This window comes from Macaca nemestrina, chromosome 12, assembly GCF_043159975.1.
Source record: "Macaca nemestrina isolate mMacNem1 chromosome 12, mMacNem.hap1, whole genome shotgun sequence".
In the NCBI taxonomy this organism is placed as follows: Eukaryota; Metazoa; Chordata; class Mammalia; order Primates; family Cercopithecidae; genus Macaca; species Macaca nemestrina.
This window is the reverse complement of record NC_092136.1, coordinates 20923953-20935244: the sequence shown is the minus strand read 5'-3', so window position 1 is coordinate 20935244 and position 11292 is coordinate 20923953. Positions and strand designations below refer to the sequence as shown.

At 53.1% G+C, this 11292-nt stretch overlaps 1 protein-coding gene across 6 annotated transcripts in view; it reads left to right on the top strand.

The window, feature by feature from the left end:
* Window positions 1–2084: 2084 nt before the first annotated feature.
* The window catches only part of LOC105471623 (tetraspanin 18), a 200815-nt gene continuing 191607 nt past the window's right edge, over window positions 2085–11292 (top strand). For 2 of the 6 annotated variants that reach the window (XR_011610633.1, XM_071074808.1), the window contains exon 1: window positions 2126–2309. The gene's annotated coding sequence lies outside the window, so the exon portion shown is untranslated. Of the gene's footprint in view, window positions 2310–3086; window positions 3202–11292 lie in introns of those variants that run through there. The other 4 variants (XM_011724190.3, XM_011724196.3, XM_011724195.3 and 1 more) reach the window with 4 other exon arrangements.

The window sequence follows — 11292 nt, the reverse complement described above, 5'->3', positions numbered from 1 at the left end:
TGTAGCATGTCTGCACTCTCTTCCCCTGCGCCTGCCCACTTCTGCCAAGCCCCAGAACCTTAGAGACTCTATCCCTCCCTCTGGCTGTCTCTGATCTCCACTTCCCAAGCTCCAGCACCCTCGCTGTGGGCTTCCCATTTTTCCTCTTTAAATGTCTGCGGGGCCTGGTGTCCAAGGAGGCTCACACGGGGCCTCTCCCAGCAGCATTCCACAAGTGCAGGACCTGCGGGGGGGGGGGTACTCAGCCAGAAGGGGCGGCCTCCACCCTCCATTATGTTTTGGCAGCTGAAGGGTGAATGTGGAGCCCTTCTCCTTGTCCTTCTCTTACAGAAATTCCACCGTTAGAGACTTCCTCTCCTTGGGTGAAGCTTTGCTCACTCTGGGTCCCTTTGAAACCGTGGATCCAGGGATTTTTCTTCCAGCCTCGTGCCTACTCTTTAAGAGTCCCGGTGACACGATGAAGTTCCTGAAAGGACCAGACATCCCTGGAGTCCTTACAGGGACAAATCCATTTCCTGGAATGTAGGCAAGGAAAGACAGCCACTTCCTGCCTCTCAAAACTCTGGCTGGTGGCTGGGTGCAGTGTCTATGTCTGTCATCTCAGCACTTTGGGAGGCTGAGGTGGGAGGATCACTTGAGGCCAGGAATTGGAGACCAGCCTGGGCAACATGGTAAGAGCCCAGCTCTACAAAAAAAAAAAAAAAAAAAAAAAAAAAACCAACAAAACAAAACAAAAAACAAAAGCAAAAACAAAAAACAACAACCAAAAAAAACGACAACAGAAAACATTAGCCAGGCATGATGGCGCATGCCTGTGGTCCCAGCTACTCGGGAGGCTTAGGTGGAAGGCCTGGATTGCTTGAGTCCGGGAGGTCGAGGCTACAGTGAGCCGTGCAGGAGCTGGGGCTACAGTGAGCTGTGCTTGTTGACCAGGCTTGTCCAGCCTGGTCAACAGAGCGAGACCTTGTATCAAAAACAAAACAAAAACAAAAGACCCCCCTCCCCCCAAACTCTGCCCAGTGGCCTGACTACCAACACTCACATACAAGACAGGAGTAGGGTCAGCTCCTTCCTATTAGTCGCTCCTTAGTGAGAATCAGCTGGCCAAGGAGCCTCCTGCAAAGCTGATGTATGTTGAATGCCTAGGGCCCACGGGGATGGGGTGTGGAAGCTTCAAGCTGGGACTCAAAACACAGTTGCCAAGGGAAGAGAAGTGGGCGACCCGAGCCCTTGTCATCAGCACTTTCACTTGGGCTGTCAGCTTTGATCTGCTTGCTTGTCCGTTTTGTCTGGGGCAGGGCCGGGTAGTTGTTTAGAGGAGGCTCAGAGGTTAAAAGTCTCAGGCAAGTCATGTTAGGGGTTGGAACGAGCCGGTGCTGCTGTGGCAGCAGTACAGAGAAGATAAGCTCCCCAGCCCCGCAAGAACCTCAGCCCTGAGGCCGGAGACAGAGATCGAGCCCCTAGCAATCAAGTTATTTGCATCTGACCTGGGGTCAGGCGCCTCCTTGCTGAAAGTCCCCTTTCTTATCTGCAAGTCAAAGGAGGGTGTGTTCCCCAGGCTTTCAACAGGTACTTCTCCCGGCAAAGGGAAGCCCAGGAGCCCGAACGGGACCGAAGATCTCACCCCAAGCCCTGGGGTTGGGCCCTGGGGTCAGCTGAAAGTTCCCCTGGAATAAATACACTTTGGGTCCAGCATGCGCCTCTCCTCACTCCCGCAACTGTATTCCAAATTCAGACGCAGCGAGGGCCCGCGAGCAGAGTGGGAGGTGGTCGGAGGCAGAGGAAGGGGAGATGGGCAGAGGGTGGGCCCAGGGACCCCCAGACAAGGCCTGGACGCGGGGCTGGAGGCGGAGGCCGAAGCTGGCGGGAGGCGAGGGGCAGCCCGCGGAGGAGACGCGCTTCTCGGCAGCAGCGGTGGCTGGAGACGCGAGGGGCGGAGGTTTGGGGAGGAGGAGGGAGCGCGGGGGAGGGGAGGGACGGACGGCGGCGGAGGTGGGGCCGGCGGGCTGGCGGGCGTGCAGCTGCCGCCGGCGTCGCGGGGCTCCAGGCTGCGAGGCGGACGTAGCGCCGAGCGATCCACCGCGGAGCCGCGCGAGGCCGCCCGAGCCCCAGCCCCGGCTCCGGTCCCGGTCCCCGCCCGGAGCCCCGAGCGAGCGCCGCAGCCTCGCGCCGCGGTTCCCCGTACGCGCCGCCACCGCCGGGAAGGCAGCCGGCGCCGGGCAAGTTGCAAGCGCGCCCCTCCGACCAGGAAAGTTTCCCCCCGGCCGCTGGCGGGAGTTGGCGCGGGGTCCGGCCGCCGCAGCTGGAAGGTACGGGGCCCCGCACCTCCGTGCTCTCCGCACGCCGCCGCCGCGCCCCCGGGGACCTGGGGACCCCCGCGCGCCGCCCCGGGGGTGCTGCTGGACGCGGCCAGGGAGTGGGGTGGAGTAGGGATCCCAGGACGGTCCCGGGAAGCCCAGCAACCAAGTTCCACTCAAACTAGCACGCCGGAGCTGGGGGGGCCGGGGAAGGTCTCGCCCCTTGCCTGCCAGGAGTCCGCCGAGGGCCGGGGGCTGCGCCCAGGACAGGTGCAGAGCCGGTGGGCTCCCAACGCTCCGGGTGGGGGAGTGGGGGCTTCTGGAGAACGGCGTGGGGTGGCAGGTGTGGTTGCAAGGTTCGGGGTTTCGGCCAGGGCTGCGCCTGGAAAGGGGCTGAGCGCCACGCCACCCGGTAGGACAGGGAGGGACCAGGGACTGGGAGCGGCGATCAGGGCCGGGAGGGCTGTGGGGCCCGGCAGCGGCACGGAGGGCGGGCTGCCTTTGGGGTCCCTGGCAGCGGGGCGGGGCGTAGGCGCCACGCGTTCCTCCAGGACCGCTGTTATTCCTTAGGTGTGTGCGGTCTGGGGAAGCGGAGACTCCGTGGGGTGCTGGGTGGGTGGGAGGCTTGGGCAAGTCCAGATTTAAGGGCCAGTGGGAACCATTTGGGAGGGTGCTCGGCTCGGGTGGGATCGCGCCGGCTCCGGGTCCTGCTGGAGTGAGGTGAGTGGGCTCCCGCCAGGGGGCGCACTGCCCCGGCCCTCGCCCGCAGGAAGCGCGTTCTGGCTCCTGTGAGGCAACTGCGCCGAAATCCAGGACGTAGGGACCACAGACACCAAACTTAAACGCCGGGTCCCGCCCTGAGGAGCCCGTCCTATACTAGCCAGACAGGGAAGCGAGACTGAGGGTGAGGCAAAGGGTTCACAGTTATAAACTGCGCCGTGGGATGAAAAGGCTGGGAGTCAGATGTGATTTTTCTCGGGGAGGGTGCCAGGTCAAATGGATGATTAAGAAATTTACCCCCAGAAAAAGACGTAGGAAACTACAACTGCGAATTGGTGCAGAGAGAGTGGGTTGGGGAATTAACTTTTTGACGGTTCTTGGAGTTGCAGAAACCCAAACCCCAAAATGCATGCACCCTTTTTGTAAAAGTTGCACCTTTGTCCCCTGGATCTGGCCGAATCCCTGCCTGGTGAAGGCAGAATGGGGGTCTTGGGGTATCCTCTCTCTGGGCACAAGTAAACTGGGAGGCACAGGGTGGGTGGTGGGGGATGGGGCCTTAAAGACTTCAGCAGTCCAGGCAGAAGTGTTAAATTTCTCAGCAGCCAACGAGCCCTGGCCCCCACCCTCAACCCCTGGGTCTGGGGTCTCTAGGCCACATTCTTCTGGTCATTTCACAGTTATTGGTGGAAATCTGCCCTGGGTCCCAGTTATCTGGCCTCAGGGTCCCTGTATGTAGAGTCTGTGTGTCTGTGCCTTAGGAAGTCAATGGCTGCTTGCATCTGTGAGGAGTGTCATCTTTGTCATGTGCGGGGCTAACATTGAAGGGATACTGGAGGGACTATTGCCTCATCTTTCTCTCCAGTTCCCTCCCTCCTCCCCTCATCCCAAGTGAATGCAAAGGAGCAAATCCTAGAACGTGCCGTGGCCTCATTGTGGTTGGTAGAAGTTTTCATCTTTCTCTTGGCTGGTAACCTGTGCTCCTTGGGCAGCCCCCGTCCTGCTCCCATGTCCTTAATGTCCCTTACAAAAGTGGGGGAAATGGGGGTCCCTTAAAGAGATGAGGTTCCTCTGTTCAATGTAGTCTGCCACATGTTTTTGTTGGATGCTACTGAAATGCTCCAGGACAAAGTTGCCATAAAGACAGATCAGCATGATTTTTATTTTGAATAGAAGAGGAGGAGGAGAGAGGAGAGAAAGGAAAGGGTGGAGAAGCCTGCTGTCTCGGGATAGGTCTTTAAGACATTCCAGGGGGCTGGAAAACAAAAGAAGTATTTTTGTTGTGTTTTGCTTTTAGTGACTCTTGTTTTTCTGTGGAGGGAAGCCTGCAGAGACCAACCCTGCCTTGGAACCTGCCTGGGAGCATGGGGCCCCTAGAAGGCCAGCGTTTTCCGTGCTCTGTCCTTCCCCTTTTCTCCCCACCCCCACCCCACTTCTCCTGAATTGGAGAGTGAATTGAAACTCCCCAAGGGCTACTAAAGTCTGTGTTTGGGCTTGAAGTATCTTGTGTGGGCTCAGTCTTCTCCCAGGCAAACTCCAAGATCTCTAATTTAGCAACATTTCAAGTCTTGGGCACTCTGTTTCCTCGTCTCCCTTGTCCCCAAACCCATTCAAACAGCCAGTAGATGTGGTGCTTTTACCCAACCCCAGGCTGAAATAGTAGCACATCATTGAAAGCTGCAGGGCACTTTCTAGAAGCGGAAGTTAGTTGGGTTTAGGATACCTTGGGGTTGGGTTTAGGACACCTTGGACTGAGTTCAGGAAGGAACCCTCTGCCCTTTAAAAAATGAGATTTTAATGGTCTGAGGGGTGCGTTGGAGGGCAGGGTGCTGGGTAGGGATATGCGATTAATTCAAGGATTTGTGGGAGGGAGTGCCAGGAAGAAGGAAAATAGCAGATTTGAAGTCTAGCTCTTCTGGGTCATTCATGTGGCCTTGGGCAAGTTATTTCCCCTCTTGAGCCTGCTTCCTCAGTCTGTAAAATGAGTATGTTGGCTGAGGAGATTCTGAGCCATCTTGCAACTTAGAGCAGGAGAGTCTAACCTTATAGGGGTCTGGGCAGCCCTGCTCCATTCCTTCCGCCTTCCATTCAGTGGAAGGCGCCTCTGCCGGCTGGCTTGCCTCTCTCTGCCCACCTGTACGCAGCAAAATCCTGCGTTGAATGAATGCAGCAGTTTCAGAAACCAGCTCCTGTCATCAGAGCTGAAGGACAGAGTGCCCAGCAGTTTTGGGTAGAGAGAAGAATGTCTCTAACCAGTCCCTGCTGGGAGCCCCATGTTAGTCTGCAAGCTCACGCCCCACTCTTCCTTGGGAAGAGCCCTTTCAGTTCCCGGGCTGCAGGTTTTACAGACCTCTCCCTTTCCGGAGGGCTGCTCTTCTGGCCTATTTCATCAGCCATTGAGAGGGAAAATCAGGAACATTTGTTCATGCTCAGCTGGGGTGCAGCACCGGGAGGGAGCCTTGGAAACCAGCACTCTGGTCCCACGGAGCAGATGACGCCCATCGATCAGGCATTTCTACCACCTGATGCCGTTGAGCCATTGCACCAGCTTGGGCTCCTCCTGCCACCCAGGCTGGCACCTGGGACCTGCATTAGCGCTCCATTTGAGGGAGTGGGAGAAACACTTTTTGTGAAGAGTGGGAGAGTAAGGTGGTGAGCCTGTGTTTGCAGTTGGCAGGGCTGGTCTTTCATCTGGGCGCTTGTTGTCTTAAGATCCAGCCCTTGCCCCTGGTCTGCACCCAAGACTGCTGCCTTAATTAGTGAATTCAACAACTTGGAGATGAGCAAAAACATGTTCACTGGTGGTGGGCAAGTATGTACAAAAGGTAACAGGATGGAGCAGAAAGGTAGCTGAACCAGGCATTAGGAGACTTGTGTTCTAGCCCGGATACTGTTACAGATGGAGCCATGTGGCCTTGTGTGAGTCACAGCGCCTCGCTGAGCCTCAGTTTCTCTATTTCTTTAGAGGCAGCAGTGCAGGTGGTTAGACTGCCTGGATTTGCCTGTCGGCTTTATCCTTCATATCAGTTTGTGTGACCTTAGACCATTTAACCCCTGGTGCCTCCATTTCCTGATTTGTAAAATGGAACTAGTAATACCCCATCAGATTGTTGTGGATAGTCTTTGAGATGAAACTAGTAAAACATTTAGCATCATGCCTGGCATATAGTAAGTGCTCAATAAATGTTCACTATCATCATCATTGTCATGATTATCATTATTACTATTGTAAAATGGGAGGGATTAACTTTGATTAACTTTGGTCCTTTCTAGTTTTCTGGGGCTGGATTTTGTGTGTGTGTGTGTGTGTGTGTGTGTGTGTGTGTGTGAGAGAGAGAGAGAGAGAGAGAGAGAGAAACAGAGAGAGAAAGTCTGTCTTTGGGTTAGAAGGCAAGGGTGAATAAGCGGCTTTTTTGGTTCTTTTCTTCCTTTCTCTGCCTCATTGAGGGGCTCCTGAATCTTGTGACTACGCTCATGGTAGCCCCGTCCCCATGGCAAGAAGCCCATTTTGACGTCACTGACAATATCCTGGCTCCTGGCAGTTGAGGGATGATATTTCAACAGCTAGCATTTGCCCATCCTTTCCCTTCTACCCTTTGTTTCCCACCCTTCACCATGGTATGACAACCATATGTGCAGGTAATGTGTTTAAGCTGATCAGCCTCTCCCAGAGTCACCCAAATAAAAGGCTATCTTCCTGGAAGACACTTTCAACTTTAAGATAAATAATCTGGTTCTTCTGTTGTGTTGCTTTATGTCTGGCTGGCCCTGAATCCCTTTTTGTGTTCTGCCCGTGGTCTGCTCCAAGGACGGGGGCTGGGCCAGGTCTGTGGCCTAAAGCTTTGGACCTTATTGGCCATGCTGGCTGACGCAGCCTCTTCCAGCGGCTTGAGAGGGGACAGGCCAGCCAGGCTGGGCCTCTGCTTCACCTTGTTCCAGCAAGGCTGCTGCTCTGAGATATCCCAGAGGTGATTATCATGGGGGCAGACACTTGGGAAATGCTGCCTGTCCTCCAGGAGCTTGACAATGCCTCATCCTGTCTCCGCCTACAAGGATGGTTTAGATATTGCCCACATTCTGTAGTTTAGAGAGTGAAGGCTCAGAAGAGTAAGTGGTGGGATTGGGATTTGATCCTAGGTTGATCTGGTTCTCTATCCTGTGTGCTAAACCACTATATTATATTTCCTCTTGTATCAAAACCTCCTGTGAGCCGAAAAGCCCCAGGAGAGATATCTCTTAGACTGAGTCAGGCCCCCTCCTCCCCGCCTTTGATCATCTTCCAGGCTCAGAGCACCTTATGAGATTCTGTTTTTGTCCTACGTGGATTACTCAGGCATCTTGGGTACAGTGATAAGTAAGAGTTTTTTGGGACATGGCTGCTTATGGAGGGGTTAGAGGGAGGATGATCTTATTAAACAACAAAAGGTTGTAATGGAAAGAGGATGCATATCGGAGCCACAGATCTGAAATTTGAATCCTGATTCTGCAATTTACTGGCTGTGTGGCCTTGGCTTCCTTATCTGTGAAAATCAGAATAACAGCAACCACAGATGACTCTAAAATCTCAGTGCCTTAACAAAACGATTAACTCCTGATTACATTACTTGTCTAACCTGTGTCTCTGATCCACACAGTCACGCAGGGACCCAGGCTTCAAAGATGATAACTCCACCATCTTTGTAACTGCTCCTTCTAAAACATGAGGCATCCAAAGTTACTGCAGATGGGGAAGAGGGAGAAGGGAGAGCCACACTAATACTCAGCTGCTTTGGCCAGGCCGTGACACACATCACTTCACCTCTAGCACCTTGGTCAGAACTGCCATCTGGCCCCAAACCAGCCCCCAGGGAGGCTGAGAATGTAAGGAAGTACATGGATATTTGATGAGCACTAAGTCTCTGCATTTACATTTACCCTAGTAGAGTGTTTTAAGGATCAATCGAGATGATGCATTTAAAGCTTCTAGTATAGACCTGGTATGTTGTTGGTTGTTAACACATAGAAGCTTCCTTTCCCTAATAATCCCAATGTGCATTGCTCTTTATAGATTACAGACTGTGTATATTGAAATTATTTCTGGGCAGATCATATTGTGCCTATAATATACCAGAGGGAGGTGAGTCCATGCATGGCAAGGGCACTAGAAGCCAGGCCCTGGATCTTCAGCCCAGTTCTCCCATGACTTCCTTTGGCTTACTGAAATTTACTACTCTGAGAACGTTTTCCAGCATGTCTCCCGGGATGTTTCAAAACCCACTTCTGCTCCTGTCTCCTCCCCCCATTCCTCAATAGTGTGGAGTATCTGTATTCATTTTATGGATGGTGAGGAGGGGAGGTTGCAGGAACTATCTGGAAACTAAGGGAGAAGGTTCTGGCCATGAGGTGAGACAAGCCAGAGTCTTAGGTATTCATAGTGAGAGCCATAAGAATTGGGCACCACATTTGGGCTGCTTGGGGAATTGCTGTGCAGCCAAGCTTTGGGGTATCCCTCCAAGGCACACCTGGTGCTACCTGCAGCTCCCATCCACCTACGTACCTCCATGCTGACCCATTGTGTCCTTGTGAGAGTGGGCAGGGAAGTGGAGGGCCCTGCTATAGTTTGGTTTGTTTGACCTTCCAAATCTCATGTTGAAATTTGATCCCCACTGTTGGAGGTGGGGGGTGTTTGGGTCATGGGGGTGGATCCCTCATGAGTGGCTTGGTGCTCTTCTTCAAGTGAGTTCTCATGCTGTCAGTTCCCAGGAGGCTGATTGTTAAAGAGCCTGGTTCCTCCCTGCCCCCTCTCTTGCTTCCGCTCTCACCGCGTGATCTCTGCACATGCCAGCTCCCCTTTACCTTCCACCCTGAGTGGAAGCAGCCTGAGGCCTTCTCCAGAAGCACATGCTGGCACCATGCTTCATGTACCACCTGCAGAACCATGAGCCAAACAAACCCTTTTCCTTTATAAATTACCCAGCCTTGCATATTCCTTTATAGCAACACACACGGACTAAGATGGGGCCCTAGGAGGCTTTCCAGGTCTGCTTTTCCAGTATGATGTCCAGACCTAGGTTCAAATCCTGACTGCTCTATTTAACACTTGTCCATCTCTCTCAGCCTGTCTCAGTTTTCTCCTCTGCAAAATGGCAAGAATACAGGAAAGCTAAAAAGCGAGTCAAGTGCTTGGCACATAGTAGGTGTCATGTTTGCACCTCTTCTCTCCCCCTTGAGTAAGAGGAAGAGCTGCCCTTGGCAAGGGAACAGTGCCTGGGGAGATGCTAGAAGTGGGCACATGTGCTTGGACTCCTGGTCCTTGGATGGAGAGGCACCCACTTCCCTTCCCAGCAGCCTTGGGCTGGACCCTTGTGTTGGCTTCCATTTGCAATGGGAGAAGAATTTGGAGCCCTGGGTCTTGGATTTAGGCCCAACTTTTCATGTCTAACTCCCACAGCGGGTGCAGGGCTGGAGGTGTTGCTGAGAGAGGCTCCCCCACCCCGCCCTGTGTTGTTGCCTCTCCTTCTGGGGGGACAGATTGCAGCATGCTCTAGTGGGCCAAGTGCACTGGGCCACCTGCTGCCTGACATTTAGGGCTACCCCAGCAGGGCAGGCCCAGGGAAATTGCTCATTGGCTGGTGTCTTAGCCCTTGGGGAATGAGGCATTTCTCCAGTCAAAACAGAAATGCCACCCTCCATGGTCCCTGTGGGGAAGAGCTGGGCAGGCTGGACACGGGGAGTGGAGGGGCCTGCGGTTAGGAAGAGGATGATCTCTCAAGACAGGATTCTGAGATGTGCATTCTTCTGCTGAGCATAGTGGACACTTGTTCCTGGGGTCATTGAAGAGTGCAGCCTTCCCCTGCAGCTAGATTTACGCTGACTCAGGCACGGAGGCCAGGGATGGCTGTGACTGTGGCACCTTGGGGCCCTCAGACACTTCCCTCACTCCTGCATCCAGTCCTCAGCTTCTGTGATGCAGGGGCAGCAGCTCTGAGGCAGTTCCATAGCTCTGTGAGATGGCTTATTGGTTTCCTGCGGCAGCTGTGAGAGCACCATAAACTAGGTGGCTTAAAACAACAGAAACTTATTCTCACAGTTCTGGAAGCTAAAAGCCTGCAGTCAAGGTGTTGGCAGGAACATGCTGTCTCTGAGGGCTCTAGGGAAAGGTCCTCTTTGCCTGTTCCTAGCTTCTGGTGGTTACTGGCAACCCTCTGTGTTCTTTGGCTTGTAGATGCCTCCCTCCATCATCACATGACATTTTTTCCTGCGTGTCTGCCTCTCTTCTTCTTATAGGGACACCAGTCTTGTTGGATTAGATTCCACCCTAATGACCTCCTCTTAGCCTGATTACATCTGTGAAGTTCCTGACAGCCAGGGGTTAGGCTGTCAACATATCTTTTTGGGGTACACAGATCAACCCATAGAGGTGGTAGTATTATTGCTCTATTTATAGTCAAAGAAGTCAGCGCAGAGAGGTTATGTAATTTGCCCAGGTTCATACACCTATATACAACTAGTAAGTGACTGGTAAATTACTCTCTGTACATTTCATTCCTCTTACTGTTACAGTAGGTTTGCATACCTACCTCATAGCCTAGTCCTGAGCATCAAAGGAGGTGAATGTCTGTGTCAAAACACACTCTGTCCACAGCTAAGTGTTTGCCAGTTGTGTTATCCATCTTTGCTCCCTAGATGGGATGTCTCCCAGGAAACATCAGCGTATAGAAATTACAACCAGTTGGAGCTAGAATGTTTTCTAGAAATAATTGTTTGAGTTGACTGAATGAAAGGCACCATTTGCATTCTTTCAACTCGCCTTTCTGGAGTTGCCTGCCAGCTCCATCTCCTCGCAAGTAGAGAATATCAGATGAGATGGATTTTTCTTGCTTGATAATTTTGCTGGGTTCCATTTTAGCACCAGAAGTCATGGTGGCTTTTGCAATTTGGGCTTCTCTCCCCAGGAAAGTATCTGGGCATCTGAATAGGGAGGGTCCCTGGGAGGCTCAGTAGATGACTCTCAGCTCCAGAGCCCTTCCCTCGGGGCAGGGAGGGTTTGGGGGTTCAGCTGTGGAGGCTGGAGGACTCTGATATGCAACCTCATCTGGGTGCAAGGAAGCAGGGGAGGCAACCTGCTGTGGAGGGTTGGGACACATTCTGAACACAGCGCCTGGGTTCAAACGCCTGGTCGGCCTCACCCTATGACCTTTGTTTGATCTTTGACAAATCACTTCAATTCTCTCTGACTCCGTTTTAACTCATCGGGGTTGATTAAAATGCATAAATGTATCTCTTGGGATGGAATGTG